At 39.1% G+C, this 19,056-nt stretch overlaps 2 protein-coding genes across 6 annotated transcripts in view; one reads left to right on the top strand and one right to left on the bottom strand.

Moving 5' to 3' along the window:
- FAM227B (family with sequence similarity 227 member B) overlaps nt 1-19,056 on the top strand; it is a 521,377-nt gene that overhangs the window by 79,217 nt on the left and 423,104 nt on the right. The window contains exon 1 of one of the 5 annotated variants that reach the window (XM_073012158.1): nt 16,601-16,789. The exons of the other annotated variants lie outside the window; for them this stretch is intronic. The gene's annotated coding sequence lies outside the window, so the exon portion shown is untranslated. Of the gene's footprint in view, nt 1-16,600; nt 16,790-19,056 lie in introns of those variants that run through there. 5 annotated transcript variants of the gene reach the window in all.
- DTWD1 (DTW domain containing 1) overlaps nt 1-19,056 on the bottom strand; it is a 179,812-nt gene that overhangs the window by 41,990 nt on the left and 118,766 nt on the right. The window lies entirely within an intron of this gene.

Here is a 19,056-nt window from a genome sequence, read left to right as displayed (position 1 = left end):
TTTGGATATAGTGGTCCAAATTTGTTTCACTTCATTGCATCCTCCTCCAGCCTCTATCATCCCACAGATCCTTTCTGAGGTTTCACACATTCTGAAGCTAGGTTGACAGAAGGAGATAGATGCCTTTTAGCATAATAATATATGGAAACCTTTCTTGCAGACATTAATTTTGACAGTGTGAAAGGTCTACTAGCCTTTTAAATAATCACCCTGATGCTAGAGAGTGAATGCTTCTTCAGAGCTTCTTATCTGTCTCCCCTCCTCTCGCAGTATCCAGAGCCCTCCCAGCTCAACCAGACAGAGTTAAATGATTGAATTTGGATAGGAAGTAAAGGGAGGGTTGGCAAAACATATAAACTGAAGGGCCTTGGGAGAGGGGATATGAAAGAAGAGTGCCCAAAGAAAGATTTCTTTGCTGATCACAAGGGGGATGGCTACATGGGGGAGTAAGGGGTTGGGGCGAGGGACACCAGAATTAAGCCCCTGTATCTATTATTGAAGAAGATCAGAGTAGGGATATCCAGAATAGAGTGAGAAAAGCCATTCCAGACTCTCCACTGCTCTCTGTTGTTTCATGTGTTAGAATGTCCCACTCAAATTCAAAGAGCTTTTTGTATAATCTTCTGGATACTATGTAAGTGTGGTAAGATCTTAAGGTTTTTTGATGATGGAGTGTACAGTCTATCTATAAGTGTTAGGGTACACATGTGATCACTCTTGGAGGGTCTGACTTAATAGATCTGGAGTGGTGCCCAGACATGCATATTTTTAAATATCTATAGGTGATTTGATACACAGCTAATGCTCAGATTTACTTCATTAAGTTAATTTTTATGTTTTATTTTAACTTGTCCAATTTCTTACTGCTCTCTCTCTCCCATTACTCAAGTTCTCCCCTGCCTTTGTGGGAAAAGGCACCCTCTACCCAAGTCTGAATCCTCCCTGCCTCAGGGCACATGGTTTGACAAGCAGAGCACAGGTTAGAATTAATTTCCTAATTGTCCCGTTGCTTGGGTGCTTTGTGGATGGCACAGCTTGCACCTTGTAACCAAAGAGGGAAAAAGAATATGGGCTTTGGAGACAGCAGGTCTGTGTTTCAGTCTCAACTCCACTTTCTAGCTGTCTCTACTTGGGTAAATTACTTAATTCATTTGAACCTCAATTTGATTGTATGTCAAAGAGGGATAAAGATGCTTACTCAAATGACCAAACTCAATGGCACTAATCAATCTACCAAAACAATTATCGGGCCTCATTTGACCTATGTGCAGCATTTGCCATGTTTGATCATTTCCGTCTTCTTGAGCTACTGCCTCTGGTTAGCTTCTGGGACATTATTTTAGATTTATTTTTCCTTGCCCCTGTGGCTATATTTTACCAGCCACTTTCGCTGAATTCTTTGTGCCTTCTCAATTTCTAATCATTGGAGCACCCAAGACTCAGTCAGTAGACCTTCTGTCACGTGTTTACAACGATTTCCTAGGGAACCTCATCCAATTCTATAACTTGATTTATTTGTTTGTTTCAGGTGAAGTAAATTTTATTGATACAGTTTTGAAATGAACAAAAACAATTTAATATATAAAGTAATAATGACTAGACTGGGAATGGTGGCTCAGGCTTGTAATCCCAGCTCTTTGGGAGGCTGAGGCAGGAGGATTGCTTGAAGACAGGAGTTTGAGACCAGCCTGGCCAAGACAGTGAGACCCCTTTCTAATTAAATAAAAACATACATGTTATCAGAGGGACTGGTATTTCTGGAGCCTCATAAAGTTTTCAGGATAAAAGACTTTAAGGTAAAACTAAAATAATAATAACCTATCCAGTTCTATAACTTTAAATACCATTTTTATGCTGATGACCTTCAAATATGTATCTCTAGCCCTAAACTTTCCCTGAATTCTAACTCACATCAAATTACCTACTCAATAACTCTACTTGCATATATAATAGGCATTTCAAACTTACTATATCCAAAGCAATCTCCTCATTTTCCTCCCAAAATTTGTCCTTTCCACAATCCTCCCTACCTAAATGAGTAACATCTCCATTTGTCTCATTTCTCATTACTAAACCCTCATTATCTTATGACTAAACCCTCATTACCTCACTCCGTACTTCCAATCGATTAGGAAATCTATTGGCTCTACCTTAAACTATATCCAAATGTGGCCTCCACTGTTATTCTGTTCCAATCCTCTGTCTCTCTGAGCTATTGCAATAAAGGAGTAACTGGTCACCTCAATACATCTTGCTCCATCATAGTCTGTATTCCACATGCTATCCAAAGAGGTCACTTCTCTGATCAAAATCTTCGCATGCATTTGCCTCTCACAGAGAATTAAATCACAAGGTCTTTCCAAAGCCTTCCCATGAGGGTTTATATGACATGCTTCTCCTTTACTCTCCCTCTAATTTTCATAAATCATTCAGCATCTTGATCACTCATTTACAGACACAGTGGTCTCCATGTTGAGCCTCAAACATTCACACGAACTTCTGCCTCAGAGCCTTTGTACTGCCTAGCCCTCTTCCAAGAATTCTCTCCTTCCACATATCTACAGTTCACCAGGTTACTCTGTTTACTTTTTTTGTTCAAAAAACTACCTTATCACAAAGTGCCTCCTTGTTCCTTTATCTAAAATAGAACCTGCCCAACTTCCATAACTCTTTATTTTCTTACCCACTTTTATTTTTCTTCATAAAATACATTACCACTTGACATAATTATATACCTATTTGTTATATTTTGTTTGTTGTCTGTCTCCTCTCACTTGAAATTAAGCATGTAAGAGTAGCTGTATCCTTAACATATAGAACAGTGGCTGACAGGTAGTATAGGGCTAATATTTATTAAATAAATAGACACAAGAATAGATATGAGTGATACAATAAATGAAATAATGCATGTGAAGGGTTTGGTACATGGCTGACACTTATTAGATATTTAGTAACTGGTCATTTCCTGTCCACTTCTAGCTTTCCTCTCTCCTTTCTCAAGGAGTCTGTTGAACTCCTACTACAAGCAACTCAGTCTGCTGGATGATGGCGATACAAAGTGTCTCAGCTACAAGGAGCTCATATGCTAGTAGGTGAAATAGAGATATAAAGAACTAACCACCAAACAATGTGGTTAAGAGCTCCAAAAGAGACAGCATACTATGAGAACACAGACATGATGACAGAGGAGTCAACTCTGTCCTTATAAGTTCAATTGTTTTAAATTTTAGCTCCCACAAATAAGTGAGAACATGTGAAGTTTATCATTCTATGCCTGGCTTGTTTCACGTAAAGTAATGACCTCCAGTTCCATTCATGTTGTTGCAAATGACTGGATCTCATTCTTTTTTATGGCTAAATAGTACTCCATTTCATGTATATACCACATTTTCTTTATCCATTCATTTGTTGATGACGTAGGTTGCTTTCAAATCTTAGCTATTGTAAACAATGCTGCAGCAAACATGGGAGTGCAGATATCTCTTAGATATATTGATTTTATTTCTTTTGGGTATATGTCCAGCAGTGAGATTGCTGGATCATATGGTAGCCCATTTTTAGTTTTTTTGAAGAATCTCCAAACTGTTCTCCATAGTGGTTGTACTAATGAACATCTCCACCAACAGTATATGAGGGTTCCCCTTTCTCCATCTCCTTGCCAACATTTCTTATCGCCTGTACTGGGGTGAGATGATACGTCATTGTAGCTTTGATTTGCATTTATCTGATGATCAATGATGTTGGACACCTATTCAGATGCCTGTTTGCCATTTGTATATCTTCTTTTGAGAAATGTCTATTCAGATCTTTTGCCCATTTAAAAATTGGATTAGACCAAACTTCACACATTCTCACTTATTACAGGCATGGAGGCTCAACAACATGAATGGAACTGGAGGTCATTCTTTAAGTGAAACAAGCCAGGCATAGAACGACAAACTTCAGATGTTCTCACTTATTACAGGCATGGTGGCTCACGCCTGTAATCTCAGCACTTTGGGAGGCTGAGACAGGTGGATCACTGGAGGTCAGGAGTTCAAAACCAGTCTGGCCAGAATGGTGAAACCCCGTCTCTACTAAAAATACAAAAATTAGCTGGGTGTGATGGCAGGTGCCTGTAATCCCAGCTACTTGGGAGGCTGAGGCAGAATAACTGCTTGAACCTGGGAGGTGGAGGTTGCAGTGAGCGGAGATCATGTCACTGCACTCCAGTCTGAATGACAAGAGCAAGACTCTGTCTCAAAAAAAAAAAAAAAAAAAAAAAAAAAAGGATTATTAGATTTTTTTTATACAGTTGTTTGAGCTTTTTATACATTCTAGTTATCAATCCTTTGTGAGATGGGTAGTTTGCAAATATTTTCTACCATTCTGTGGGTTGTTGCCTCACTTTCTTGACAGTTTCCTCTGCTGGTAAAAAGCTTTTTAACTTTATGTGATCCCATTTGTCCATATTTGCTTTGGTTGCCCGTGCTTGTGAGGTATTACTCAAGACATCTTTGCCCAATACAATATCCTGGAAAGTTTCCCCAATATTTTCTTGTAGTAGTTTCATGATTTGAGGTCTTAGATTTAAATCTTTAATCCATTTTCATTTGATTTTTGTATGTGGTGAGAGATAGAAGTCTAGTCTCATTCTTCTGCATATGGATATCCAGTTTTCTCTGTACCATTTGTTGTAGACTGTCCTTTCTTCAATGTATGTTCTTGTCACCTTTGTCAAAAATTAGTTCACTGTAGATGTCCATACTTATTTCTGCGTTCTCTATTCTGTTCAAATGGCTAGGTGTCTGTTTTTATGCCAGTACCATACTGTTTTGGTTACTATGGATCTGTAGTATAATCTGAAGTCAGGTAATGTGATTCCTCCAGTTTTTTGTTTTTGTTTAGGATAGCCTTGGTTATTCTGGGTCTTTTGTGGTTTCATATAAATTTTAGGATTTTTTTTTCTATGTCTGTAAAAAAAGTTATTGGTATTTTGATATGGATTTCATTAAATCTGTAGATTGCTTTGGGTAGAGTGGACATTTTAACAATATTGATTCTTCCAATCCATGACCATGGAATACCGTTACATATGTTGTGCCCTCTTCAATTTCTTCAATCAGTGTTTTATAGTTTTCATTGTAGGGATCTTTCGCTTCTTGAGTTATATTTATTTAATTTTATTTGTAGCTATGGTAAAGGAGATTTCTTTCTTGATTTCTTTTTCAGATTGTTTCCTGTTGGCTTATAAGAAATGCTACTGATTTTAGTATGTGATTTTGTGTCCTGCAACTTTACTGAATTTGTTTATCAGTTCTGATAGTTTTTTTGTGGCATCTTTAGGTTTTCCCAAATATAAGATCATGTCATCTGCAATAAGGATAATTTGACTTACTTCTTTCCAATTTAGATGCTGTTTATTTCTTTCTCTTGCCTAATTGCTCTAGCTATGACTTCCAGTACTATGTTGAGTAACATTTATAAAATTGGGCATCCTTGTCATAGTCCAAATCTTAGAGGAAAGGCATTTGGTTTTTCCCTATTCAGTATGATACTAGCTATGGGTCTATCATATACAGCTTTTATTATATTGAGATATATTCCTTCTATACCCAGACTTAAAATTTTTTTTGTCATGAAGGGATGTTAAATTCTATCAAATTATTTTTCAGCGTCAATTGAAATAGTTATATGGTTTCTGTCCTTCATTCTGTTGATACGATGTATTGCAGTGATTCATTTACATATGTTGAACAATGCTTGCATCCTTGGGATAAATCCCCCTTGGTCATGATGAATGATCTTTTCTGTGTTGTTGAATTTGGTTTGCTGGCATTTTGTTGAGGATTTTTACGTCAGTGTTCATCAGGGATATTGACCTGCAGTTTTCTTTTTTTGATGTGTCTTTGTCTGTTTTTGGCCTTATAGAATGAGTTTGGAAGTAGTCCCTCCTTCTCTATTTTTTGGAATAGCTTGAGTAGGATTGATAGTAGTTCTTCTTTCAGTGTTTGGTAGAATTCAGCTGTGAAGTCATCGAGTTCCAGGCTTGTCTTTGCTAGAAGACTATTTATTACAGCTTCATTATTGTTACTTGTTATTGGACTGTTCAGGATTTGGATTTCTTCATGGTTCACTGTTGGTAGGTTGTATATGTCTAGGAATTTATCCATTTCTTCTGGATTCTCCAATTCATTGGCATATAATTGCTCACAGAAGCGTAATGATCCTTTGAATTCCTGTGGTATCAGTTATAAAGTCTTCTTTTTCATCTCTGATTTTATTTAATCGTGCCTTCTCTCTTTGTTTTCTTAGTCAATTTTGTTTACACTTTCAGAAAACTCACTTTTTGTTTCATGAATCTTTTGTATTGTCTTCATTTCAATTTCATTCATTTCTGCTATCATTTTTATTATTTATTTTATTCTACTAATTTGGGGTTTGGTTTGCTCTTGCTTTTTTAGTTCCTTAAAAAGCACCATTAGATTGTTTATTTGAATTTTTTTTCTTCCTTTTGATGAATATGGCTATAAACTTTCCTCTTAGTATTGCTTTTCCTGTATCCCATAGGTTTTGGTATGTTGTGTTTCTATTATCATTTGTTTCAAGAAATTTTTCAGTTTCCTTTTAAATTTCTTCATTGACCCACTGGTCACTTAGGAGCACATTGTATAATTTCCAGATGCCTGTATAGTTTTCAAAATTCCCCTTGTTAATAATTTTAGTTTTATTCTATTGTGGTCAGAGAAAATGCTTGATATTTCGATTTTTTGAATGTTTTAAGACTTGTTTTATGACCTAACATATGTTCTATGCTTAAGAATGATCCCTGTGCTGAGGAAAAGAATGTATACTCTGTAGCTTTGGATGAAATGCTCTGTAAATGTCTATTAGGACCATTTGTTCCACAGTGCAGATTAATTCTGATAACATTCAATGTTATTATTGATAAGTAAGGACTAACTCCTGCCATTTTTTAATTTGTTTTCTGGTTATTATATGGTCTTCTCTTCATTTCTTTCCTTCCTTCCTATTTTTTAGTGAAGGTGATTTTCTCTGCTCGTATGATTTAATTTCTTGGTATTTTTTATTTATTTATTTTTGTGTGTGTGTGTGTATCTGTTGTATGATTTTTGGTTTGAGTTTACCATGACACAAGCCCCTCTGTGGCCACCACCACTGGGACTGAGTTAGGTTAGACCTAAAGCCAAGATAGCACTGGGGCTCATTCAAGGCCCACTGTAACTACAACTTGACTACTGCCTATGTTGGCTCAAGGCTCTAGTGCTCTACAATCAGCAGGTGGTGAAGCCAGCTAGGCTTATGACCTTCTTTTTATGGCAGCAAGCTTCCCCAGGCTCTGAGTGGATCCATTGATGCCATCTGGGAGCCAGTGACTGGAGTCATAAACCATAGAAAACTACCTGGTATTCTATTAAAGTTCAGCTGGGCTGGCACTTAAACCATGAGATACAGCCTTTTCCACTCTTCCCTCCCCTTTCCACAGGCAGAGGAGCCTCATCCTTTGGCCACCACCACAGGCCCATAGGGATCATTGCCAGGCTACAGCCAATTTTCACTTATGGCCCAAGTGCAGCTTGTGGTGAAGTCTGCCAGGCCTGGGAATCACCCTTCTGGACAGTGGACTCTCTGGCCCAGGACAGATCCAGAAATGCCAACTGAGTCAACACTTGGAATCAGTAACTCTAAGAGCCTGCTTGGTACTCTACTTCTCTGTGGCTGAGCTGGAACCTAAGGTGCAAGTCAAAGTGCCCTTTTACTTTTCTCTTTTCCTTTCTCAGGCAAAAACAGCTTCTCACTGTAGCCACCACAGCTGGGAAGGTGCTGGGTCTCACCTGAAGCCAGCATGTCTCAGTCTCACCCAAGGCCTACAGTGTAGTACCTGAGTATCACTGCTAGATATTCAAGGACCACGGCCCCTTTAGTCAGCAGGTGTTGGGTACTTCCTGGACTGGGTCTATCCCTGAAAGGCAGTGGGTTCTATTCTAGCCCTGTTTATGTCTAGAAATGTCATCCAGAAGCTAGAGCCTGCAATGGGGGTCTCATGACTCTGACTTACGCTTCTGTGGCTGAGCTGGTATGCAAGATGCAAGACAAAGTCCTGTTTACTCTTCCCCCTCCTCTCCTCAAGCAGAAGGAAGAGATATCTTTTAGAGCTACAAGCTACACTGCCTGGGGATGGGGGAGAAGTGGCACAAGAACACCCTTAGCTGTCCCAGCTGGTGTCTCAGTAGGTCACATATCCCCCACATCCACTGGCTCTGAGCCCAGCTCAGCATTAGGACACACCTAGGAGTTGTAATTCTTGTGGCCTAGACTGCCTTGCAAGGTATTTAGTGCCCCAGAGCACTTTTCCCCACAGTGGTGATACTTGCTGGAACTCAAGTTCTGTCCAATGGGATGGACAATTCCCCTCTGACTAGGCCTGGACTAAATACTCTTTCCGTAGGTAGGTGTCCACTGAGTTCAGCCTGGATTTGCTTTCCACTATGACAGGGCATAACTGAGTTCAATGCAAAGTCTCCCAATTGCTGCACCCTCTGTCTCCCAAGAACACAGATTTTCTCTCTGTGCCAGATGGCCACGGCTGGGGCATGAGAGAAGGGTGGCATCAGCAATTCAAGACTGTCTTTCCTATTCTCTTCAATGGCTCTTTCAGTGATATGAAGACTGCTCTACTAATTTTTGGTTCGTATGAGGGTGCTTTTTTGTGTAGATAGGTAATTTGGTGTTCCAGGTGGGAGGGGAGTGTGAATGGTATAATCTTTTATTCAGCCATTTACTCCATCCCTCTCCTGCCTTCTGTATCTAAGGATGTTGCTTTTTGTATTTTTAAGAAATTCTATATTATTTTTGATACATAATAGTTGTATATATTTGTGGGTTACTGTGTGATGTTTCAAATCATGTATACATTGTGTAATGATAAACTCAGGGTATTTACCATATCCATCATCTCAAACATTTGACATTTTCTTTTGCCAAGTACATTGGAAACCCTCTTCTTCAGTTATTTTGAAATATATGATATTGTTAACTATAACCACCTTACTGTGCAACATAACACCATAACTTATTCCTCCTAACTAACTGTAATTTTCTATCCATTTACCAACTTCTCCATTGGCCCTTCCTCCTACCCTCCTCAGCTTCTGGTAACCACTATTGTACTCTATACTTCTGTGAGATCACCTTTTGTTTGGTTTTACAAATAGCTGAGATCATGCAGTATTTGCATTTCTGTGCTGGGCTTATGTCACTTAACATAATGTCCTTTAGGTGCATCCATGTTACTTCAAATAACAATATTTCATTCTGTTTTATGATTGAATAGTATTCCACTTTGTTTACATACCACATTTTCTTTTTTTAAAATAATTTAAACTTTTATTGTAGGTTCAGGGGGTATACATGCAGGTTTGTTACATGAGTATACTGCATGATGTGGAGGTTTGGGATACAAATAATCCCATCACCCAGGTAGGGAGCATGCTACCCAACAGTTAGTTTTTCAACCTTTGTCCCCTTTCCCCATTTCCATCTCTTGTAGTCCCCAGTGTCTATTGTTGCCATCTCTATGTGCATCAGTACCCAATCTTCAGCTCCCACTTACAAGTGAGAACATGCAACATTTGGTTGTCTGTTATTGAATTAATACATTTAGGATAATGACCTCCAGCTGCATCCATGTTGCTATAAAGGCAGTGATTTCATTTTTTATGGCTCCATGGCATATATTTACTACATTTTCTTTATTCAATCCACCAGTGATGGGCACCTAGGTTGATTCCATATCTTTACTATTGTGAATAGTGCTGTGATAAACATAGAAATGCATATATCTTTTTGGCAGGACAACTTATTTTATATTGGACATATACCCAGTAATGGGATTGCTAGGTCAAATGGTAGCTGTTTTAAGTTCTTTGAGACATCTCAAAACTGCTTTATACAGTGGCCAAGCTAATTTACATTCTCACCAACAGTGTATAAGCATTCTCTTTTCTTTGAAGCCTCACCATCATCTGTTGTTTTTTGACCTTTTTTTGTAATAGCCATTCTAACTGGTGTGAGATGGTATCTCATTGTGGTTTTGATTTGCATTTTTCTGATGATTACTGATGTTAAGCATTTTTTCATGTTATTGGCTGTTTGTATTCTTTTGAGAAGTGTCTGTTAAGGTCTTTTGTGCACTTTTTAATGGGGTTATTTGTATTTTACTTGTTCAATTGTTTGAGTTTCTTATGGATTCGGGATATTAGACCTTTGTCAGATGCACAGAGACTATTTTGTATCATTTTGTAGGTTGTCTGTTTACTCTTTTGATAGTTTTCTTTCCTGTACAGAAGCTCTTCAGTTTAATTAGATCCCACTTTTCAATTTTTGTTTTTGTTGTAATTGCTTTTATGAACTTAGTCATATATTCTTTCCCAAGGCTGATGCCAGAGTGGTGTTTCCTAGGTTTTCTTCCAGGATTCTTATAGTTTAAGGTCTTATATTTAAATCTTTAATCCATCTTGAGCTAATTTTGTATATGGTGGAAGATAAGAGTCCAGTTTCATTCTTCCGCAATGGCCAGCCAGCTATCTCAGCACCATCCTTTATCCATTGCTTATTTGTGTCAATTTTGTTAAAGATCACGTGGCTATAGGTATCTGGCTTTACCTCTGGGTTCTCTATTCTGTTTCATTGGTCTATATGTCTGTTTTTGTTCCAGGATCATACTGTTTGGGTTACTGTAACCTTACAGTGGTTTAAAGTCAGGTTATGTGACACCTCTAGCTTTGTTCATTTTCTTACTATTGCTTTGGCTATTCAGGCTCCCTTTTTGTTCCATATGAATTTTAGAATAGTTTTTTTCCACTTCTGTGATAAATGAAGTTGGTAATTTGATTGGAATAGCATTGAATCTGCAGATTGCTTTGGGAGGTTTGGCCATCTTAATGATATTAACTCTTCCAATCCATGAGCAGGAAATGTTCCTCCATTTGTTATGCCATCTCTGATTTCTATCAGCGGTGTTTGCAGTTTTCTTTGTAGAGATATTTCATCTCCCTGGTTAGGTTTGTTCTTAGGGTTTTTTTGTGTGTGTGTGGCTATTGCCAGTGAGGTTGCATTCTTGGTTTGGCACTCAGCTTGAAATTTATCGGTGTATAGAAATGCTACTGATTTTTGTATATGATTTTGTATCCTGAAAATTTGTTGATGTTGTTTATTAGAGCTATGAGCTCTGGGGTAGAGACTATGGGGTTTTCTAGGCATATAATCGTATTGTCTGCAAACAGAGATAGTTTGCCTTCCTCTCTCTCTATTTGCATGTTTTTTTTTTTTTTAAATTTCTGTCTCTTAACTAATTGCTCTGGCTAAAACTTCTACTACTATGTTGACTAAGAATGGTGACAGTGGGCATTCTTGTCTTATTCTGGTTCCCAATGGGAATGTTTCCAGCTTTTGCTTATGCACTATGATATTGGCTGTGTTTGTCACAGATCTCTCTTGTTAGTTTGAGGTATGTTCCTTTGATGCTTAATTTGGTGAAGGCTTTTAATATGAACGAATGTTGAATTTTATTGAATGCTTTTTCTGCATCTACTGAGATGATCATGTGGTTTTTATTTTTAGTTCTGTCCATGTGGTGACTCACATTTGTTGATCTGCATATGTTGAACCAACCTTACATCTCAGGGTTAAAGCCTGCTGATCACAGTGGATTAGCCCTTTGATGTGCTGCTTGATTTGGTTTGCTACTATTTTGTTGAGGATCTGTGTCGGTATTTATCAAAGATACTTGCCTGTAGTTTTCTTTGTTCATTGTGTTTTGCCAGGGTTTAGTATCAGGATGATGCTGGCCTCATGGAATGTGTTAGGGAGGAGTCCCTCCTTCTCCATTTGTTGGACTAGTTTCAGTAGGAATGGTACCAGCTATTCTTTATATATGTCTGGTAGAATCTGGCTGTGAATCTCTCTGGTCCTGGGCTTTTTCTGGTTAGTAGGGCTTTTTCTTACTGATTCAGTTTTGGAATTCATTATTAGTCATTCAGGAATTCGATTTCTTCCTGGTTCAATCTTGAGAGGTTGTATGTTTCCAAGAATGTATCTATTTCTTCTGGTTTTTCTAGTTTTTGCACACAGAGGTGTTCATAGCAGTCTCCGAGGGTTCTTTCTTTTCTTTTTTTTTTTATTTCAGTGAGGTCTATGGTAATGTCCCAAGTTGTCATTTCTACTTGTTTATTTGGATCTTCTCTTTTTTTTCTTTATTAGTCTAGCTAGTAGTCTATCAATCTTATTATATTCTTTCAAAGAACCAACCTGTATATTTGCTGATCTTTTGTATGGTTTTTCACGTCTCAATTTCCTCCAGTTTAGCTCTGATTTTGGTTATTTCTTCGCTTCTGCTAGCTTTGGGGTTGGTTTGCTCTTGTTTCTGTACTTCCTCTAGGTGTGATGTTAGGTTGTTAATTTGAGATCTTTTTAACTTTTTGATGCAGGCATTAGTGCTATAAACTTCCATCCAAAACTGCTTTAACTGTGTCCCAGAGATTTTGGTATGTTGCATCTTTGTTGCCATCAGCTTCAAATAAATTCTCAACTTCTGCCTTAATTTTATTATTTACCCAAAAGTCATTCAGGAGCAGGTGGTTTAATTTCCATGCAATAGTATGGTTTTGAGCAATGTTCTTAGTATTGATTTCTATTTTTATTTTGCTGTGGTCTGATAATGTGTTTTGTATAATTTTGGTTTGTTCAAATGCGTTGAGGATTCTTTTATGAATGGTTGTGTGGTCAATTTTAGAGTATGTGAGATGTGCAGATGAGAAGAATGTACATTCTGTTAGTGTAGGGTGGAGATTTCTGTAGATATCTGTTAGGACCATTTAGTCCAATATCAAATTCATGTTCTGAATATCTTTGTTAGTTTTCTGCTGCAGTGGTCTGTTTAATACTGTCAGTGAGGGTGTTGTAGTCTCCCACTATTATTTTGTGGTTATCTAAGTCTCTTCAGAGGTCTAATAACTTGCTTTATGAATCTAGGTGCTCCTGTATAGGGTACAGGTAAATTTAGGACTATAAGGTCTCATAGAACTCAACCTATTACCATTATGTAATGCCCTTTATTGTCTCTTTTGATTGTTGTTGGTTTAAAGTCTATTTTGACTGAAATGAGATTAGCAATCCCTGCTTTTTGCTGTTTTCCACTTGCTTAGTACATTTTTTCTCCATTATTTTTCTTTGAGCTTACACATGTCATTGCCTGTGAGATGGTTCTCTTGTGGATAGCATACAGTTGGGTATTGCTTCTTTATTCATCTTGCCACTCTGGCCCTTTTAATTTGGGGCATTTAGCTCTCTTATATTCAAGGTTAATATTGATATGTGCAGGTTTGATCCTGTCATCATGTTTCTTGCTGGTTACTATGTAGACTTGATTATGTGATTATTTTATAGTGTGAATAGTCTATGTAGGTGTGTGTGTTATTGTGGTGACCCCAATAATGGTCTTTCCTGTCCATATTGAGCATTCCTTTAAGGATCTCTTTTAAGGTAGATGTAGTGGTAATGAATTTCCTTAGCATTTGCTTATCTGAAAAAGATCTTATTTCTTCTTCCCTTATGAAGCTTCATTTGGCTGGATATAAAATTCTCTGTTGGGATTTCTTTTCTCTAAGAATGCTGGATATAGGCCCTCAATTTCTCCTGGATTGTAAGGTTTCTACCAGTGTCTGCTGTAAGTTTAATGGGCTTATACCCCTTATAGGTGATATGCCCCTTCTTTCTAGCTGCCTTTATCATTTTTTCTTTCATTTCAGCCTTGGAAAATTTGGTAACTATGTGCCTTGGTTGTGGTTGTCTTGTATAGTATATTACAGACATTCTCTGCATTTACTTGATTTGAATGTTGGACTCTTTAGCTTGGTTGAAGAAATTTTCATGGATGATATTCTCAAATGTGTTTTCCATGTTGCTTGCTTTCTCTCCCTCTCTTTCAGGGACACCAATGAGTCATAGATTTGGTCTCTTTACATTATCACATATTTCTTGGAGATTTTGTTCATTCTTCTTTATTGTTATTTATTTATTATTGTCTGTGTTATTTTGCAGAACTGGTCTTTGACTTCTGAGATTTTTTTCATTAGCTTGGTCAATTCTACTATTAACATTTTCAATTGTATTATGAAATTCTTGAAGCAAGTTTTCAGCTCTGTCAGTTTAGTTTGGTTCTTTCTTAAAATGACCATTTTGTCTTTTCTCTCCTGTATCATTTTACTGTATTCTTTAGATTCCTTGGATTGAGTTTAAACTTTCTTCTGCATGTCAATGATCTTCATTCTACCCATAATCTGTATTTTATTTCTGCCATTTCAGCCTGGTTAAGAAGCATTGATAGGGAGCTAGTGCAGTCTTTTGGAGGCAAAAAGTCACTCTAGCTTTTTGAGTTGCCAGAATTCTTGTGTGGGTTCTTTCTCATCTGTGTTGGCTGAAGTTCCTTCAATCTTTGAAGCTGCTGTTTTTTGGATGGCTATTTTTGCTTTTATCTTCTTTGATGCCCTTTGAGGTTTGATTGTGGTGTGAGGTGGGGTGAGTTACCGGGCTTCAATTCTAGTTTGCTCCTGGGTCTTGAAGGAACCCTTCCGATTATTGTTTCTGTGCCCACATTACTTTTATGCATGGGGTTCTGGTCCGTGGGACTCCCTCAAACAGGGGCTGAAGGTGGCAGATAGGCCATATTTTTGCCGGATCTGCCCTAATCTGTTGTCTGTGTGCTTTCCATAGCAACATATGGTTACACTTGCTTGCAGACTTCAGGCAGGAGCAGGACTGCTGGGTAGAATTCTAACCAGTGTGGCTTGTCTGGATTTGAGAAACAGGGGTTGGTGGAGTTTCCCATCCTGTCTTCCAGGTGTTTCCTGGGCAACAAGAAGCTATGGCCCTCAGCAAATTTAGGCAGAAGGAGGACTGCTGGTTTGGAAGTTCTAACAAGTATTGTTCACCTGCTTGTGACAGTTGGGGGTGGGTGGAGTCACCCACTCTGCCATCTGGGTGTTTCTCAGAACAACAGGAGACTGTACCCACTGGCTGAGTTCACAAAGAAGCAGGAACACTGGGCTAGAAGCTCTAGCTGCCATTTCTTGCCTGGTGACCAGCAATGAGGGTGAGTGGGTAATATGGTTTGGCTCTGTGTTGCCGCCCAAATCTCACCTCAAATTGTAATCTGCATAATCCCCATGTGTCAAGTGTGGGACGAGGTGGCGGTTCTCATGCCGTTCTCACGATAGTGAGTGAGTCTCATGAGATCTGATGGTTTTATAAGTGTCTGACATTTCTCCTGCTTGCACTCACTCCTTCCTGCCACCCTATAAAGAAGGCACCCACTTCTCCCTTGCCTTCCACAACGATTGTAAGTTTCCTGAGGCCTCCCCAGCAATGTGGAAATGTGAGTCAATTAAACCTCTTTGCTTTATAAATTACCTAGTCTCAGGTATTTCTTCATAGCAGGGTACAAATGTACTAATACAGTAAATTGATACCAAAGTAGTAGGGTGCTGATATAAAGATACCTGAAAATGTGGAAATGACTTTGGAACTGAGTAACAGGCAGAGGTTATACCCTGCAAAGCTACAGGGGCAGAGCTGCCCAAGGCCATGGGAACACCCCTCTTACATCAGCATGATCTGGATTTGAAACATGGAGTCAAAGGAAATCATTTTGGAACTTTAAGGTTTAATGACTGCCCTGTTAGGTTTTGGACTTGCATAGGGCCTGTAGCCCCTTGGTTTTGGCCAGTTTCTCCCATTTGAACAGCTGTATTTACCCAATACCTGTACCCTCATTGTATCTACAAAGTAACTAACTTGCTTTTGATTTTACAGGCTCATAGGCTGAAGGGACTTGCCTTGTCTCAGATGAGACTTTGGACTGTGGACTTTTTATTAATGCTGAAATGGTTAAGACTTTGGGGGACTTTGGGGAAGGCATGATTGGTTTTGAAATGTGAAAAGACATGAGAGTTAAGAGAGTCCGGGACAGAATGATATGGTTTGGCTCTGTGTCCCCAACCAAATCTCACCTTGAATTATAATCCCCATTAAGGGAGGAGACCACCCCTCATATTGTCTTATGCCCAATTTCTGCCTCCAAAGAAAGAAGAAGTAAAAACTAAAAGGCAGAAATGAAATCCACAGGCAGACAGCTCAGCACCGTGCCCTGGGTCTGGTAGTTAAAGATCGACCCCTGATCTAATCAGTTATGTTATCTAAAGATTCCAGACATTGTATGGAAAAGCACTGTGAAAAGCCCTGTCCTGTTCTGTTTGGTTCTGATTACCGCTGCATGCAGCCCCCAGTCATATACCCCTCCTTGCTCAATCAATCATGAGCCTCTAACACAGACCCATTTAGAGTTGTGAGCCCTTAAAAGGGACAGGAATTGCTCAATCGGGGAGCTCAGCTCTTGAGACAGGAGTCTTGCCAATGCTCCCGGCTGAATAAACCCCTTCCTTCTTTAACTCGGTGTCTGAGGAGTTTTGTCTGTGACTCATCCTGCTACACCATAATCCCCACATGTCAAGGGTGGGACCAGGCGGAGGTAATTGGATCATGGGGTGGTTTCCTCGGTGCTGTTCCTGTGATAGTGAATGAGTCTCATGAGATCTGATGGTTTTATAAGTGTCTGGCATTTCCCCTGCTTGCACTCATTTCATCCTGCCACCCTGTAAAGTAGGTGCCTGCTTCTCCTTTGCCTTCTGCCATGATTGTAAATTTCCTGAGGCCTCCCCAGCAATGCAAAACTGTGAGTCAATTAAACCTCTTTCCTTCATAAATTACCCAGTCTTGGGTATTTCTTCATAGCACTGTGAGAACAGACTAATACAGTGGGGTTACCTTCCCTGCTGGGTATTTCCCAGGACAACAGTAGGCTGCTCCTGCTGGCTGAGTTCAGGCAGAAGTGGGATTGCTGGGCTGGAAGCTTAAGTAGGAGTTGCCTGCCTGACTACCAGTGTGTGGTTGGGGCAGTGAGGTAGCCTGCCCTGCAATCTAGATGCTTACTGGGAAAACAGGAGGCTATACACATAAGCTGAGGCCCCAGAGAAACAAGACTGCTGGGCTGGAAACTCTAGCAGGCATTGCCTGCCTGGCTACCAGTGGTGGGAATGGGTTGGAACACTTGCCCTTCCATCTGGATGCTTCCTAGGACAACAAGAGGCTGCATCCTCTGGCTGAGTTCACACAGAAGCAGGACCACTGGGCCAGAAGCTCTAGCACGTGTTGCCTGCCTGGCTACCAGTGGTGGGTGAGGGTGGGTGAGGGTGGGATCACCCACCCTGCTATCTAGGTGTTTCCTGGGACAAGAGGCTGCACCTTCTGGCTGAGTTTACACAGAAGTGGGACTGCTGGGCCACAACATGGTACTGAGCACCACCTGGTGAGGGGTTGTGGAGCAATCTTACTGCTCCCAGGCACTGCAACTGTGGCCTCTATTGGGGCTATGGTATCTGTGCTGGTCTACTCCAGGGCCCAAGGCTTGTAGAGGTCCCCTTGGATTCAAGAGTTGCCCTTGGAAAATGTCTGGGAGGCTCTCTGCCTCAATCTAGAAGTGTAGTGAAGGCATACAGTGAGGCCAGGGGCATTTTCCTGTTCTCGGTGTGCATAGGTTCCTGTGGAGAGTGTGAATTCCTCAATTGGGCTCTCACTCACCCTCCCTTTTGCTTTTGGAGATATTCTCCTGGCTCCATGCTGGGCCAAAACAGGACAGTGCCAGCTTCGGTCCTCTCTGTTCTGTGTTCTTCTGCTGCCTCGATGGATCCTGATATGGTTTCTCAAATGACTGGCATATAGGGTCAATGACTACTAGCCCTTTTGTTTTCTCTCCGCAAGAACCATACACATGAGCTGCTTCTAGTCTGCTATCTTGACCTCCCCTCCCCAAATAATTTTTTAAATGAACTGTTAAATTCAGCTTGCTAGTATTTGTTGATTTTTACATCTATGTTCATCAGGGCCATTAGCCTATAGTTTTCCCTTTTTTTTTTTTTTTTTTTTTTTTTTTTTGTAGAGCCTTATAGAATTAATCTGGAAGAGTTCCCTCTTTAATTTTGGGGAGTTTTAGAATGATTGTTATTAGTTCTTTAAATGTTTGTTAGAATTCATCAGTGACTCCTTCCAGTCCTAGGCTTTTCTTTTTTGGGAGACATTTTATTATTGATTTAATCTCACTATTCAGTACTGGTCTGTTCAGATTTTCTATTTCTTATAATTCAATTTGTAAGATTGTATGTGTCCAGGAATTTAACCATTTTTTCTGTTTTTTTTTTTTTTCATTGGCCTATAGTTATTTATAATAGTCTGTTATTTTAAATATTTCTGTGGTATTAGTTGTAATGTCTCCTTTATCATCTCTGATTTTATATATTTAAATTTTGTCTGTTTTTGCTTAGTCTGGCTTAAAGATTTGTCAATTTTGTTTATATTTTAGAAAAACCAACCCTTGTTTGGCTGATCTTTGCATTTTTTATGTCTATATTTGTATTTCTGTTCTGATCTTCATTATTTCTTTGTTTCTACTTTTTTTTTTTTTTAATTTTGAAACACAGTTTTGCTCTGTCACACAGGCTGGAGTGCGGTGTGGCAATAATAGCCTCAAACTCCTGGGTTCAATTGATCCTCCTACCTCAGTCTCCTGAGTAGCTAAGACTACAGGTGCATACCCCCACACTTGTTTAATTTTTTTGTTTTTTTGTAGAGACACAGTCTCACCTTTTGCCTAAGCTGGTTTGAAACTTCTGGCTTCGAGTGATCCTTCTGCCTTGGCCTTTTACAGCACTGGGATTATAGGCATAAACCATTGTGCCTGGCCTGTTCATGTTTGTCTAATTTCTTGAGGTGCAATATTAGATTATTTATTTAGGACATTTCTAATCTTTTGATGTAAGTTTTTCTTGCTATAAACTTCACTTTTAGAATTGCTTTTCCTGTATCTCATTGATTTTGGTATGTTTGCATTCCCATTTTCATTTATCTCAAGAATATATAAAATTTACTTTAAAATTACTTTATTTA

The sequence above is a fragment of the Chlorocebus sabaeus genome, chromosome 26, assembly GCF_047675955.1.
Source record: "Chlorocebus sabaeus isolate Y175 chromosome 26, mChlSab1.0.hap1, whole genome shotgun sequence".
In the NCBI taxonomy this organism is placed as follows: Eukaryota; Metazoa; Chordata; class Mammalia; order Primates; family Cercopithecidae; genus Chlorocebus; species Chlorocebus sabaeus.
This window is presented reverse-complemented; position numbering and strand designations above follow the sequence as displayed.